Genomic DNA, 16634 nt, shown 5'->3' on the forward strand with positions numbered 1-16634 from the left:
TGCCGACTTCTTAGAAGTTTTCCAGGACTTTCTGATGTATACTCCACCGCTAACAATATGCTGCCATCTCATAAAAAAAAAAAAAAAAAAAAAAAAAAAGAAAGCTTATAGTAATGTCCACTTAGCTGAACTTATGAGTTAGGAAGGGCATAACAAAATTAGAGATATTCCAGCACTTTCTGATACTGCACATACAACCGCAAGGGATAGGAAAACACCATGCAAGAATTCAAATATACACCCTCCCGTGCTGTTGGTCTAAACAGAGTCTATGTACATGGATGTTGCACATTAAGAATTCCAGGTGTAGAGATGCCTAGGCTACAAGTAGCTTCCCAATTTACACATGCATGACAGTACAAGATATATAACCATCAGAATGAACAAGTATTCCAAATTGTAGTTAAAAAATTGCTTTGTGTAGTTATACTGCACCAGTTTGTGGAGTTACAGTAGTAATTCTTTGATGTATTTAGCATGAGGCTACCATAAAACAAAGATAACTGGCTACATTGGTGAAATTACTTCACATTGTGTTAGACTGATAATTTCTTTTGAAGTTTATACAAAAAATAACACCATCTGCCCCACCTCATTCCTTTCCAACAATTAAATGTTGTTTACTTTACTTACTCCAGAATATAAACACAATAGATTTTTATGTAACACTTTCACAAACAAGATGGAGCATCATAAAGTTTTCTGTAACTTCACCTTCAATCTATGAAAAGCTAATTCAACTCCCAGAGAAGAAAAGCAGGTGATATATCCCCCTTTTGTAACACAGAAGCATGCCTTTGTTTTATGAAGATTTAAACACCTGGAGTCATGTTTTATCATTGCTACCAAAATCCGAAGAGAGATACCTTGTTTCAGTTCACACAAACAGAATTTCTGCTGACATTGTAAGGATGTATACAAGTTTCTGCAAGAAATGCAAATATTAGCATGAGAACTGAAACAAGAAAAATATTACTGAAGTTCTGAAATGGGAGCAAATTAGTTGTAGTTACTGTCAGTTTCACTGGTGTAGTCATAGTGCCCTCTAGCAGTTATAAGAGAAAATACAGTCCTTTATCTCAATGAAATGAAAATCGAGTCAGAACTGTCCTTGTTTAAGCCGAGAAAGGACAGTTTGCAAATGTGATCAAGAATATTTCTTCACGTTAAAAGCAAGGTACTTTGAGGGAATGGATAATCCTCTCAGCTTTTATTCACCAAATCTACAGAGTTGAGAAGCTCTGTAAAATGTGATTTCTTGTACCCTAAAGGCATATGTTTACTCTGTGGATCTCACTTATGTACATCCATTAGCAACATGCATGTGATTTTGACAAAAAGGTGGGGATTTTTACATGCATAGATGAACACACATACTTGTGAAGTCTTTGTTTTACCTACAAAGAAAAAAACATTTTCACATAAACATCTTTATTGCATGAGATTCTGTGCAAGATGAAGAATAAATTATGACCTTTAAAATCCAAGAAACTTTTTTCATTCCCTAGAGAGCAAATTATTGCATAGAGAAAAGACCTAGTATACCTAAGAGAGGAAAAATATTCCACATAGCTGCAGATCATTAGGAAAACATTTTGGAGAAGTTAGTGGTTCATTTTTTTTCCTTTCCATTCAAAAGGGCAGGAAGGCCAAGCAGCAGTCATAAATCATGAAGCTTATTTCATTATAAAATGGTCATCTGCACAATTCAAGTTTTGAGGCCCATAAATATTTTGTTTTATTTCAAATAAACTCCATAGCTTGTCAGGGGGAATTGTAAAGTTTACTTCGAAATTGAAAGTTTACTTTCATCCTTCCTTTTTAATGAAAAGTATATGCTAAATGATATAAAAAGATCTGCTTTTAAAATTTTTTAAAATATTTACCCAAATTATTACCCAAACTCTTAAGTGAAACTACAACTTAGAGAATAACCTTTAAATTAGAAAATCAGCTAAAAAAATACTCGTATTAAATGATTGGGTGTTGCTAACTTTAAAGATGGTATTACCCTCTTTGCAGCCAAAAGGTCAAAATAAAAGCTAACAAATAAATAGAAACATGTCACAAAGTTACCTAGATCAATCTATGCCCTTGACAGGGGAGCAGTAGGCCCAGAGGGATGAATGGGGGAGCAAGGAATCCCTGCTGATGCAGTACTGACATCTGTGCACCGTTTTTGTAGCAATCGGTACCTGTTGCTCTTTTACTCGCAGCAGCCCCACAACAGACGGATCTTCTGACAGGCCAGGCAAAACAGACAGCTGCTTAATGTTGTCTGTGTCCACAGCAGCTATTCCAGAGGCCCATCGATACCCCTCAGGATCCTTGAAATGCCCCCTTCTGAGATAATCAATACCTAGTATACATGGAGCCCCTGGGCCCGTCACAATAGGATGTTTCTGCCAGTCCTTACCAGTGAGGCTTATCTCAGCCTCCAACACAGTCAATTCTTGAGAGCCCCCGGTCACTCCAGAAATATGGATTGATTCTGTCCCTTTGTGTTTCAAGGGCATCAGAGTGCACTGCGCACCCGTGTCCACCAGGGCCTTGTATTTCTGTGGTTCTGATGTGCCAGGCCATCGAACCCACACAGTCCAATATACTCTATTATCCCTTCCACCCCTGACTGAGGGCAGGGCCCCTCTATTCATTACCTGTGGTAACTGGAGCAACTGCACTGGTGGTTGATCTGCCTTGTAATTCTTTCACCCGTACTCGCAGTACAGCAGTAGGTTCATGGTGCCACTTCCTCATGTCTTCTCCATGGTCACGTAGGTAATACCATAAGACAATTCGCGGTGTATTATCCCTTACTTGAGCTGGAGAGTGTTTGCCTCTAACAGCTGAGATTTTTGATGGTGCACGTGAGAAGGAAGGTTCATCGTCTTTAGTTAGATGGCTCGTATAAATTTCATCATCTCCTTCATCTCCTTCATATCCTTCGCTAGACTCATTTGATTATCCTGATCTTCATCAAGCGTCTCTGATACTGCTGCAGGTTTGTCACGGTTAATCAGTTGAGACACTTGCTCCGTCATTTTTGATATAGCAGCAACGGCAGAATGAATTGGGGACAGCAATTGTTCGTACTTTTGGAGCGTAAGAATTAATTCATAAATTAAGGGCGTTCTCTGTTGTTCCTGGTATCTGTCACACGCTGACGTTAGTGTAGCAGCATATTTGTCTGGTGCTGTTGTCACGATTTTCTGCCATATCTCAGGCGTCGTCCTCACTTTTTAAGGGTCGCGGTTTTGGTGTAGGTGGTTAGGAACAAAGTTAGGGTCATACAACATTTCCACCACGCCTATTTCCCTCAAATACTGGATACCCTTTTCCACTGTATCCCATTTTTTCATCGCAATCTTCAAGCCATTTTTGAAGGGATACTTTTCCTTCACGGCTGTTAACACTCGTTCCCAGAGGGAGGCAGCCTCATCCGAACACCGACTAATTCCTCTATCAATAGCTGGATCTCTGGCAATGGCGCCTAGTTGGCGAGCTTCATTACCATCCAGAGACAAGCTATGGGCCCCACTGTCCCAGCAGCAAACCAATTAGGAAACAAGAGTTTCATTCGGGCGCCGTGTAAACTCCTTTCTTGAACCTTGGATTTCAGTCATCTTTAGAGGCCGGCAAGTAGTAATAGAGACTTCCTCTTCATCACTCTCTTCTGCATGTCTCTTGGTTTTCCCTTTTGCCTTTCGTGATGGTGGTGGTTCTGAGGAGGGCCCCTCGCCTGGATCTTCCTTCACCTCCTCCTCCTCTTCTTCTCTTTTTCGTTCAAGACGTGAAGACACTCGTTTCCATTTCTTGCTCTCCACAGGAGCAACTGGTATTGTTATTGGTGTCTCCTGTGATTGATTAGATTTGACTTGGGGACTTTCCCCTTTGGCTTGAACCTCAGCTCGGAAACTCTCTCCAGAATGGTATTATATAGGGCACGGTAAGCACAAGCCAAACCCCAAATAAGTTGTACCTCCTTAGATTTATGTAAGCCGCATAGTCCCTGACTCAAATACTGGCTTAGTTTCTCAGGATCCCACAGGTGTTCAAGAGTAAAATCCCATGACGCTGTGGGTCCCCATGCTTCTAAAACCTTTCCTAAACCTCTCCATATTCCCTGCCAATCAACATTCTCTGGTTTTGGAGGAGACTCCTTCCCCTTATTACGAATGCATAGGAATACATTCAGAAGAATTGATGACACGCACACCAACATGACTGTTAATTCAGGATTCAAAAAACGTTTCACAAACTGAGGAGAAAACCCAGAAACTGGCCTGAACATCGTGTTGTTTGCAAAATTAGCTACTCCATTTGGGATGTAATTGTTTGTAAAATTAGCCATTCCTTCTTGGATGTAAATGTCAAAATTCAAATCATACCACACTACAAATAGGTAAAACATAGGTGTCTCCATCAGTGCCCTCAGGTAGTTATATATGAATGCAGTTCCACAGCACATAACTGTGAGATGGATTATTGGCCAGTAGGTTGTGAGTAACACCATTGCTTTTAATCCTTTACCCAGCACCCCCAGGATAACGAGTGGGTTCATTGCTGGTGCTTGCTAAAAAAAAAGGGTTAATGAATTGAAGCTAACAAAAAAAAAAAAAAAAAAAAAAGGCACTACCCAGACTAAGTAGTGTTCAAAGTTTACAAATATCCCAGAACACTAGCATTACGCCTAATCTTTCAAGGTCAGGTTTTCCAGCACAGAAACCTGAACTACTGATAATGCTCCTTAACAAAGCTCTCTAAGAGCAGAGAGAAAAAGAGATTTGTTCTAAAAGCTAAAAAGCTGCAGTCCCACGTTGGGAACCAAAAATCTGTCACGGAGTTGACCAGATCAATCTATGTCTGTGACAGGGGCTTCTCCCAAATGCTTCTCCCAGTGCTTTCAGCATAGTTTTTAACAACCCATTGTGTCATTCAGTTTTACCAGAAGCTGGTGCATGGTAGTGGATATGATAAATCCACTCAATGCCATGATCTTTGGCCCAAGTATTTACAAGAGAATTTTTGAAATGAGTCTCATTATTTGACTCAATTCTTTCTGGGGTGTAATGTCACCATAGGACTTGTTTCTCGAGACCTAATATGGTGTTTCGGGCAGTAGCATGGGGTACTGCATATGTTTCAAGCCACCCGGTGGTTACCTCCACCATCGTAAGCACATAACGCTTACCACTGCAAGATCGTGGCAAGGTGATATAATCAACCGGCCACGCCTCCCCATATTTGTACTTTTGCCATCGCCCTTCCCCCCAGGAAGGTTTCATCCTCTTGACTTGGTTAATTGTGGCACATGTTTCACAGTCATAAAAAATCTGTGCAATAGCATTCGTACTTAAGTCCACCCCTTGGTCTCTAGCGCATTTGTATGTTGCATCTCTTCCTTGATGGCCCGAGGTCTCATGGGCCCACCGAGTTAGAAATAATTCACTCTTGTGTTGCCAGTCCAAGTATATTTGAGCCACCTCAATTTTGACAGCTCTATATACCCCATGGCTATTTTGTTAGAATCATAGAATCATAGAATGACCAAGGTTGGAAAAGACCTAAAAGATCATCCAGTCCAACCGTCCACCTATTACCAATAGCTCCCACTAAACCATGTCCCTCAACACAACATCCAGCCTTTCCTTGAACACCCCCAGGGTCGGTGACTCCACCACCTCCCTGGGCAGTCCATTCCAATGCCTGACCACCCTTTCTGAAAAGTAATACTTCCTAATGTCCAGCCTGAATCTCCCCTGTCGCAGCTTGAAACCATTCCCTCTGGTCCTGTCACTAATGACACGAGAGAAGAGGCCGACCCTCAGCTCACTACAACCTCCCTTCAGGTAATTATAGAGAGCAATGAGGTCTCCCCTGATCCTCCTATTCTCCAGGCTGAACAATCCCAGCTCCTTCAGCCACTCCTCATACGGCCTGTGCTCCAGACCCTTCACCAGCTTTATTGCCCTCCTTTGAACACGTTCCAGGGCCTCAATGTCTTTCTTGCAGTGAAGGGCCCAAAACTGGACGCAGTACTCGAGGTGCGGCCTCACCAGAGCTGAGTACAGGGGGACAATCAGTTCCCTGTTCCTGCTGGCAACACTGTTTCTGATGCAAGCCAGGATGCCATTGGCCTTCTTGGCCACCTGGGCACACTGTCGGCTCATGTTCAGCCGAGCATCAATCAATAATCCCAGGTCCATTTCCTCTATGGAGTCCTCCAGCCACACCACCCCAAGCCTGCAGCGTCACCTGGGGTTGTTGTAGCCGAAGTGCAGGACCCGGCATTTGGCCTTGTTGAACCTCATCCCGTTGGCTTCAGCCCAGCTCTCCAGCCTGTCCAGATCCCTCTGTATGGCCTCGCTACCCCCAGGCAGATCCACACTTCCAGCCAATTTGGAAATTCCATCTGTGAATTTACTGAGGGTGCGCTCAGTGCCCTCATCCAGGTCATCAATAAAGATATTGAAGAGGACAGGCCCCAGCACCGACCCCTGGGGAACACCACTCACAACCAGTCGCCAGCTGGATTTAATTCCATTCACCACCACTCTCTGTGCCCGGCCCTCCAGCCAGCTCCTCACCCAGCCAAGAGTGTACCCATCCAAGCCTCGGGCTGCCAGCTTCTGCAGGAGAATGCTGTGGGAGACAGTGTCAAAGGCTTTGTTGAAGTCTAGGTAAACCACATCAACAGCCTTTCCCTCATCCACCAGATGGGTCACTAGATCATAGAAGGAGATCAGGTTGGTCAAACAGGACCTGCCCTTCGTGAACCCATGCTGGCTAGGCCTGATCCCCCAGTCATCCCGCACATGCCGCATGATCTCCCTCAGGACAATCTGCTCCATCCCCTTCCCTGGCACCGAGGTCAGGCTAACAGGCCTGTAGTTCCCCGGATCCTCCTTACGACCTTTCCTGTAAATGGGAGTCACATTGGCAAGCCTCCAGTCTTCTGGGACCTCACCAGTCAACAAGGAGCGCTGGCAGATGATAGAAAGCGGCTCGGCTATCACTTCCGCCAGTTCCCTCAGCACTCTTGGGTAGATCTCATCTGGCCCCATAGACTTGTGGCAGTCCAGTTGGAGCAGTAGGTCTCTGACTGTTTCTTCCAGAATCACAGGGGGGTTAGTGTGCTCCCCAGCCGAGATTACCAGGCCAGAGAGAGGAGTATCCTGAGGATAACTGGTCTGACTTTTAAAGACAGACGCAAAGAAGGCATTCAGAACCTCTGCCTTTTCCTTATCCTCAGAGGTCACATCCCCAGCCTCATCCAGCAAAGAGTGGATATTCTCCTTGGTCCTCCTCTTACGGTTAATATATTTATAAAAGAGTTTCTTATTCCTTTTCATCCCAGCGGCCAGGTTAAATTCAAGCTGGGCTTTTGCCTTTCTGATTTCACCTCTACATATCCTAATGACTTCCTTGTATTGATTCTGAGTTGCCTGTCACTATTGCCTGTTGCCTGTCTTTCCACAGGAGGTAGATTCTCTTTTTCTCCTGGAGCCTCAAGAATAGCTCCCTATTCATCCACGCCGGTCTTCTTCCCCGCCGGCTCATTTTGCAGCTCAGGGGGACAGCCTGCTCCTGCGCCCTTAAGACTTCCTTCTTGAAGAGCAACCAGCTCTCCTGGACCCCTTCACTCGCTAAGACTGAATGCCAGGGGACTCCCCCTGTTAGTCTCTTGAACAATTCAAAGTCCGCCCTCCTGAAGTCCAAGGCAGCAGTTTTACTATTCCCCCTCCAGGCTCCACCATGAATTGAGAAATCTATCATTTCATGGTCACTGTCCAAGACAGCCTCCAACCTCCACATCTCCCACCAGACCTTCCCTGTTTGTGTACAGCAGGTCTAGTGGGGCAGTTCCTCTCGTGGGCTCTCTGACCAGCTGCATCAGGAAGTTGTCCTCCATGCATTCCAGAAACCTCCTAGACTGCTTCTTCTGTGCTGTGCTGTACTCCCAGCACAGTCCCCCATGAGGACAAGGGCTGGCGACTGCAGCTCATGCCAGCTACTTACAGAATACCTCATCTGTCTCTTCATCCTGGTTTGGAGGTCTATAACAGATGCCCACCAGGGTGCCTGTCTTGTCAGCCCTTCCTCTGATCTTTACCCAAGGGGATTCAACGTTATCGTCCCCAGTCACAATCTCAGTAGCATAAAAGCATTCCCTAACGTAGAGAGCCACACCACCACACCACCTTCCTTACCTATCCTTCCCGAAGAGTTTGTAGCCATCCATTGCAGTGCTCCAGTCATGGGAGCAATCCCACCACTTTTCCATTATGGCAACTAGGTCATAGTTTGCCTGCTGCACAATGGTTTCCAACTCTTCTTGCTTGTTGCCCATGCTGCGTGCATTAGTGTAGACGCACCTCAGCTGAGCCCCTCGCCTCTCACCTAATCCCAATACCACTTCCCCAGGTTGATCTCTAGTAGGCCTGGCTTTATCCCCTTCCCCCTTCCTATCTAGTTTAAAGCTCTCTCTACAAGTCCTGCCAGCTCCTGGGCAAGTATCCGTCTCCCTTTTGAAGACAGGCAATTCCCATCAGCAGACCTCAGGCCAGGTGTTGAGTAGACCACCCCGTGATCAAAGAATCCAAAATTTTTGCACTTGCACCAGCCTCTCAGCCATGCATTTATAAGATGGCTTTTCCTGGTCATCTCAGTTTTTGTCTCTGCCACCAAGGGAATACTGGCAAACACTACTTGTATGCCTGCTCCACCAACTAACTTCCCCAGTCTCCTAAAATCATTTTTTATAATCCTCAGGCTTCTATCAGCGATCCCATCGTTTCCTGCCTGAACTATCAATAAAGGGTAATAATTGTTGTTCTTCAGTAGCCCGACTCTTGGGCACATGAGCATCTACACGGCGCACCTTTATGACTATATTCTTTATACGGGCAGCAATGTATTTCCACAGTTCAGCAGCCCAAATAGGTTTACCCCTTCTTTGCCAGTTATTTTCCTCCCACTGCTGTAACCACCCCTATAGAGCATCTGCCACCATCCATGAGTCAGTGTAAAGATAAAGCATTGGCCACCTGTCCCGTTCAGCAACATGTAAGGCTCGTTGGAGCCTTTACCTCCTCAAATTGGCTTGATTCTCCTTTCCCTTCAGTGGCCTCTGCAACTTGTCGTGTGGGGCTCCACACAGCAGCTTTCCATCTGTGATGCTTCCCCACAATACAACACGATCTATCTGTGAACAGGGCAAATTTCTTTTCACTTTCTAGTAGTTCATTGTATGGTGGGGACTCTTTAGCACATGACACCTCTTCTCATGGTGATGTTCCAAACTTTTTACCTTCAGGCCAGTCCATGTTGACCTCCTAAGATTCCTGGATGACTGAGGTTCCTCATCCAAGCTCGTTGTGTAATCAGTGCAATCCACTTACTCCAAGTGGCATCAGTAGTACGATGGGTGGAGGGAACCTTTCCTTTAAACATCCAGTTCAGCACTGGCAGTCAAGGTGCCAGAAGAAGCTGTGTTTCAGTAACGATTACTTCAGAAGTAGCCCGAACCCTCTCAATACATGGCTAAGATCTCCTTTTCAGTTGGAGCATAGTGCTCTTCAGACCCCCTGTATGCTCAACTTCAGAATCCAAAGGGTTGGGGCCTCAGGTCTCTCCAGAGGCTCTTTACCACAGACTCCAAGTGGGACCTTTCTCTCCAGCAGCAGTGTAGAGGATGTTCTTTACATCCAGTCTCATCTGTACTGGTCCCAGGGCCACAGCATAGGCTCTCTCTTGTTTAAACTGTTCAAAAGCCTGCTGCTGCTCAGGGCCACACGTAAAATCATTTTTCTTCCGCATCACCTGATAAAGGGGGCTTACAATGAGGTTGTAGTTTGGAACATGCATTCTCCAAAAGCCCACTACAACCAGAAAAGATTGTCTCTCTCTCGCTAGTGGGTGGAGACACAGTGATGATTTTGTCTATCACATCTTCTGGGATGTGATGACGCCCATCTTGCCACTTTATACCTGTGAAGTGAATCTCCTGGACGGGTCCTTTCACTTTGCTTTGCTTAATCCAAATTCTTTTGCAGGCTGGTTTTGCTATTATTTGCTCTCCCTTTGTGAAAATAACTTCTGCTGTATCAGCCCACACAACAGTATCATCAACGTACTGCACGTGCTCAGGAGCCCTGCCCTGTTCCAGTACAGTTTGGACCAACCCTGGGCAAATGGTTGGGCTGTGTTTCTACCCTGGGGCGAACAGTTCCAAGTATACTGAAAATCCCTCCAGGTGAAAGCAAACTGGCCTACATTCTGTAGCCAAAGGAATGAAAAAGAAAGCGTTAGCACTATCAGTGGTGGCATACCATTTGACTGCTTTTGACTCCAGTTCACACTGGAGTTCTAACATGTCCAGCAAAGCAGCACTCAATGAGGGTGTGTCTTCATTCAGGCCTCAGTAGTCTACCGCCACACCATTCTCCACTAGCTTTACGCACTGGCCATATGGGGCTGTTAAAAGGTGAGTGAGTTTTGTTGATCACTCCGTCTCTCTAGCTGATGGATCAACTTACGAATGGGGAGCAAGGAATCCCTGCTGATGCAGTACTGACATCTGTGCACCATTTTTGTGGCAATCAGAACTTGCTGCTCTTTTAATGGTTGCTACCATACAGACAGATCTTCTGACAGGCCAGGCAAAACAGACAGCTGCTTAATGTCGTCTGTGTCTACACTAGCTATTCCAAAGGCCCATTGATACCCCTCAGGATCCTTGAAATGCCCCCTTCTGAGATAATCAATACCTAGTATACAAGGAGCCCCTGGGCCCGTCACAATAGGATGTTTCTGCCAGTCTTTACCAGTGAGGCTTATCTCGGCCTCCAACACAGTCAATTCTTGAGAGCCCCGGTCACTCCAGAAATATGGATTGATTCTGTCCCTTTGTGTTTCAAGGGCATTAGAGTGCACTGTGCACCGGTGTCCACCAGGGCCTTGTATTTCTGTGGTTCTGATGTGCCAGGCCATCTAATCCACACAGTCCAATAAACTCTATTATCCCTTCCACCCCCGACTGAGGGCAGGGCCCCTTTATTCATTACCTGTAGAACTGAAGTAACTACATTGATGATTGATTTGTTTTGTAATTCTGTCACCTGTGCTTGTAGTACAGGAGTGGTTTGATCATGCCACTTCTTTGTCTTCTCCACGGTCACATAGGTAACGCCACAAAGCTATACATGATGTAGTTTTACTATTGTTTTTTGCTTGAGCAGGAAAGCATTTGTCTTTAATAGGTGAGATTTTTGATTATACAGGTGAGGATACAGGTGATACATGTTCATCACCTTTAATTAGTTGAATTTTCATTAGTTTGATCAGCTCCTTCATTAGACTTCTTTCATCATCCTGATCTTCAAGCGTTTCTAATTCTACTATGGGTTTGTCACAATTTGTCAATAGAGACAATCACTCATTTCATCTAGTCTGTCTGTTACTTGTGAGATGGCTGAAATGGAAGCGTGAGTTCTGGGTAGCTTTTGTTCAAAGTTGTGAAGTGTAAGTATCAGTTCAAAAACTGGGGGTCTTCTCTGTTGGTCCTTGTATCTTTCAAATGCTGCTGCTAGTGTATCAGCATACCTTTCTGGTGCTGTTCTTGTGAGTTTCTGCCATATATCAGTCATTGTTCTCACTCTCAGGATCATGGTCTTGGTGTGGATTGTTAGGAAAAAACATAGGGTCGTACAACATTTCCACCACGGCTATTTCCCTCAAATACTGGATACCTTTTTCAATTGTATTCCACTTTCTCATCTCAGGCTTCAGATTGTCTGTGAAGGGATACCTTTCCTTCACAGCTACTAACACTCGTTCCCAGAGGGTGGCAGCTCCATCCAAATATTTACTAATCCCTCTATCAATAGCTGAGTCTCTGGCAATGCCTCCTAGTTGGCAAGCTTTGTTACCACCTAGAGACAAGCTACAGGCCCCACTATCCAAACAGTGGAGCAACCAGGTAACAAGAGTTTTGTTCAGGCACCGTGTAAACTCCTTTCTTGAGCCTTGGATTTCAGTCATCTTCAGAAGTCAACGAACAGTAATAGAGACTCCATCACTCTCCTCTCCATGTCTCTTTTTCCTGTTGTCTTTCCAGATGATGGTGGTTCTGAGTAGGGCACCTCGCATGGATCTTCCTCTACCTCCTCCTCCATTTCTTTTTTCACAAGTTCTAGGTGCGAGGACACCCGTTTGCATTTCTTGCCTTCCACAGGAGCAACTGACATTGTTACTGGCGTCTCCTGTGTCTGATCAGATTTGACTTGGAGACTTCTCCCTTTGGCTTGAACCTCAGCTTGGAAACTCTCTCTCTCCAGAATAGTATTATATAGAGCGTAGTAAGCACAAGCCAAACCCCAAATAAGTTGTACCTACTTAAATATATGTAGGCCGCACCATCACTGACTCAAATACTGGCTTAGTTCCTCAGGAGTGAAATCCCATGACATTGCGGGTCCCCATGCTTCTAAGATTTTTCCTAAACCTCTCCATATTCCCTCCCAGTCAACATTCTCTGGTTCTGGAGGAGGCTTCTTCCACATAACACAAATGGAGAGGAGTACATTCAGGGAGTACATGCACAAGAGTATGAACACAAGCATGACCACTAACTCAGCATTCGAAAAATGTGTGATGAACTGAGAAGAAAGTCTGGAAACCGGTTTGAACATCATGTTGTATGTAAAATTAGCTATTCCATCTGGGATGTGTCAAAATTCAAATCATACAACAATGCATATAAGTACCAGGCAGGTGTCTCCATCAGTACCCTTACTTGGTGATGTGTATGGGAATATTCCTGAACCTCTGATTGACCACTCGAGGTGAGCAATGAGTCAGCTCTGGGAGCACAGGTGAAGATGATCCTCCTGTGCTACTTGAAGGGGTAGAGCCTGGCTCCACCTCTTTTAGACCCTATTTAAGAGCTGACTACCAGTGAGGAATGATCTCTTTTGGAGATTGCTCTTCTTGGAGTCTTCTCAGTGAGCCCAGGGCAAGGGTAAACTTTCCATCCATTCTTCTTTAGCATGATAACCTGTTTAGTCTATATTTCTTGTATATTTCTTAATTATAACATCTGTATATTCATTGATTATACAGTGATATATAAACACACTTTCACAACAAGAAAGCATGATGTTAATAGGAGGCCAGTAAGTTCCAAAAAACGTAATGGCTTTTAATCCCTCAGACAGCGCTCCTAAAATAAAAAGCAGATTCATAGCTGGTAGCTGTTAAAAAGGAAAAACAAAAATAAAAAACACTTCGTACAGTGTTCAGAGTTTGGCAGATTGCCCAGACTACAATCTGATCTATGAAGGTCAAAGTAGATACCAATGCTTCTAAAGTCTCTGGGTTTAAAGGAATTCTTTTTTTTTTTTTTTTCTGCTAACATTAAAAGCTTTAGAATGCCTGCATTCTCCACCAAAAACTGTCACAGAATTATCTTGATAAATCTACACCTGTCACAGGAGGCAGTAGGCCCATGGGTCCCATGGCTCCAAAAATGGGAATGGAAAAAGGGAAAGGTAGGGAGATGGGTTCAAAAACAGAACAGCAGCAATGATCTAAAGAGGAAAACTTAATTTTACTAAATATGATATCGGAATGCAAGGTAACACAATATAATATATTCTAATTTAAATTGAGGCTAATAAATTAAAGAAAATAAGAAACCAAAGAAAATAAGAATCAAAGAAAATAAGAGAGTGTTCAAAACCAAAAGGCCTACTTGGAACAGGAAGCACACGGCTTGGAAGCACACCCACACACACTGCCAGACAGTGAGCGAGAGAGAGCTCCAGACAAAGAGTGAGATCCTGTGACTTCCTCCTATGACTTATCTTCCTCTCTAACCATGAAGTCCTCTGGGATATGTAGTTCTTCTTCTGTTCTGAGAATCAGGTATCCGAAAAGTTGTCAGTCCACAGAACTGGATTATTAACTCTTTAATTATCCTTGCTTTACATGATGTTATGATGTGAAATACTGATAGCAAAATTACAAAACCATGACAACAAACAAACAAAAACATGTCTACTGTAGATGCTTATTAAAAAATGGCTTTTGAAGTGTACATGGCCCACAGTTTCTCTCCCATTTCCTGAGAAATACTAAAATCTTGTTCATCAACTAGCACAGACAGATTTGTTGAACTCAATATTGCAGTCCTTGCTAGAGAAAGTTAAGAAACTGAATTAACAGAGATTCCAAGGCTGATCCTAGAATTCAAGTTTTCAAACTCAAAAATACTATTAAAAAGTAAGTTAGATTAGTTCATTTTCAAATACAAAACTGATCTCAGCATTACAAGCTTACAATAATTTCAGTGTTCAAGAGGCGTCTCAGTGTTCAAGAGGCGTCTGGATGACGTGCTGCATGATATGGTTCAGTATTAGTGGTGGCAATGGTGATGAGGAGATGGTTGGACTGGATGATCTTGTAGGTCATTTCCAACCTTGTGATCCTATGATTCTATGATTCCATAAGAAGGAAATTAATCTTTCGTCATATGAGTAAAGAAAAGCAACATCCAGGTGAATTTTATCAAGAACACATGTAGAAGAAATTTTCAAAAAATGATCTATGAGAAAAAAAAACTAAAGAAAATGTCCTCGTGTAGCAGTACGTTCTTGAAATCCCACTCATCAGCAGCCCACATAGATCTAAAGAGAATTCAAATAAAGACTGAAATGTGTAGTCTATTTCTGTTACATCTATTTTTGATGCCTACAGTTTCAAAGAAGTTCAGAATAATATATGCAAATACTTTAATATAAAAAATGAAAATAATTATTTATAAAACAGTATTTAGGCTACTATGTGAAGAAGACACTGGGGGATTTGCAAAGGTCTACACAAGTCCACAAAAACTACCAGTCTTTTTCACCAAAAATTAGTTTACAATTATACTGCCTCAATGGAAAAACAGATTTATTTTTTAGTTTGTGAAATCTTGATTAAGAATGACAAGTACTCAAGTGCTGTACGCTAGAGCAGTACAAAACAGCTCCACCTAGGACAAAAGATAAAGAACCATCACTGTTCACTTTGATAATTAAATCCATTACTTTTTTTTTTTCTCCAATAAAAATCTCAGATTTCTGCTATTTGTTTCAGTTTTCCTAATTTTGTTAATTTAAACTTATAAATCGCAATGAAATCTAAGCAGCACAAGATTAAATCTGACCACACCTATTGCAATATTAGAACAATGCTGAATTACAAAAAATAAAAATGAAATGATGTGTCACTGATGTTTCTTTATGTTACGTTGGGTTTTGGTAAAAAAGTGTTTCAAATCATTTTGAAAAAAAAAAAAAAAAAAAAAAAAAAAGAACATGCCTTTGCTGTGTATTTTGTGAGACCTCCTTGTTCAGAATTCCACATTAAAAAGAAAACATACAGGGGACATAAGATGCTTCCATTCAAAACAATTACTTTGAATCAAAATTTCTTGCACAACTATCTTTTATGTTTATGAGATAAGTGACAATTAGAACTGTGTCCACTGCATCTAAATAAGTAAATAAAACAAATCAGACAAATGTATGGTTATTAAAAGCTATTCAACGGCCAACAAAAATAGTAATCTTGCCTAGTCTGGGGATCTCTGCAGAGTAGATGGTCAGCAACAAAAATGAACCTTCTAAGTTAGGCAAAATTCTGCCGTACTGCTTCAGACACCTAAGTTAACTGAATAGTATTTTTGGAGCCTTTGTCTAGTTAAGAGAGACTGTCTTCAGAATTCTTTAGAAAATAAGCCTATTTTAAATGCCTAAAGTTGTACTAGTACTTTTCAATCAGTTCTTTTTCTGCTTAAGAAATAGACTTGCTACGACTTGGTTGGCAAGTCAATCATTTGCCTTTGTGTTCTGGTAATATAACTCATTTATTTCAAATTGGAAAACTCATAAGAGAAAAATAACTACAACACTGGTAATAAGTAATGCTTGAAAGAGGCATTCTTGCTGTTTTACTGCTTTACAGACAGTAACACTGACTTACTGACTCCCACTACATAACATTTTCTGTAATTTAACCAAATGTGGCTTACTACTATATTGCCATTTAACTACATATTAGAACACAATTTATTCAAGTACTTCACCACCTAGCTGGAAAAGAAAATACTTTCTTAAGTGTTTACCTTATTATCCAAAGAAATTTGGAAAAGCGTTCTGGGAAAAACCAGTGTTCCTGGTGTTTCAGACTAGGAAAATCCACTTGCAGAACTGTTAAAAAAAAAACACCACAATTATTTAAGCTAAGCATAATAGAGGTATACTTAAGAATGCACTCAGAAGGATCAACTAAGAAAAGAAAGAAATGAAAATCAGTAGGATGCTTGGTTTGTTCAGTCAAGATGCAAAGAAGTAGCTCCAGATGACAAGAAATCTCACTGAATGCTATTCTGATAAAGACCTCACTGGACCGAACTGAAATTACAAAAGTTATTTACGGTAGTAGCAAAGGAAAGAGCAAAGCCAGGCAAGGAATACCAGAACTAAGTAAAAACAAAAACAAACAAAAAAAACCCAATACCTGACGGGGGGGGGGGGGGGGGGGGGGGGGGGGGGGGGGGGGGACTGGGGGGGGGGGGGGGGGGGGGG

The sequence above is a fragment of the Lagopus leucura genome, unplaced genomic scaffold (genome assembly GCF_019238085.1).
Source record: "Lagopus leucura isolate 7727_CA_CO unplaced genomic scaffold, USGS_WTPT01 Super-Scaffold_100001, whole genome shotgun sequence".
Taxonomy (NCBI): Eukaryota; Metazoa; Chordata; class Aves; order Galliformes; family Phasianidae; genus Lagopus; species Lagopus leucura.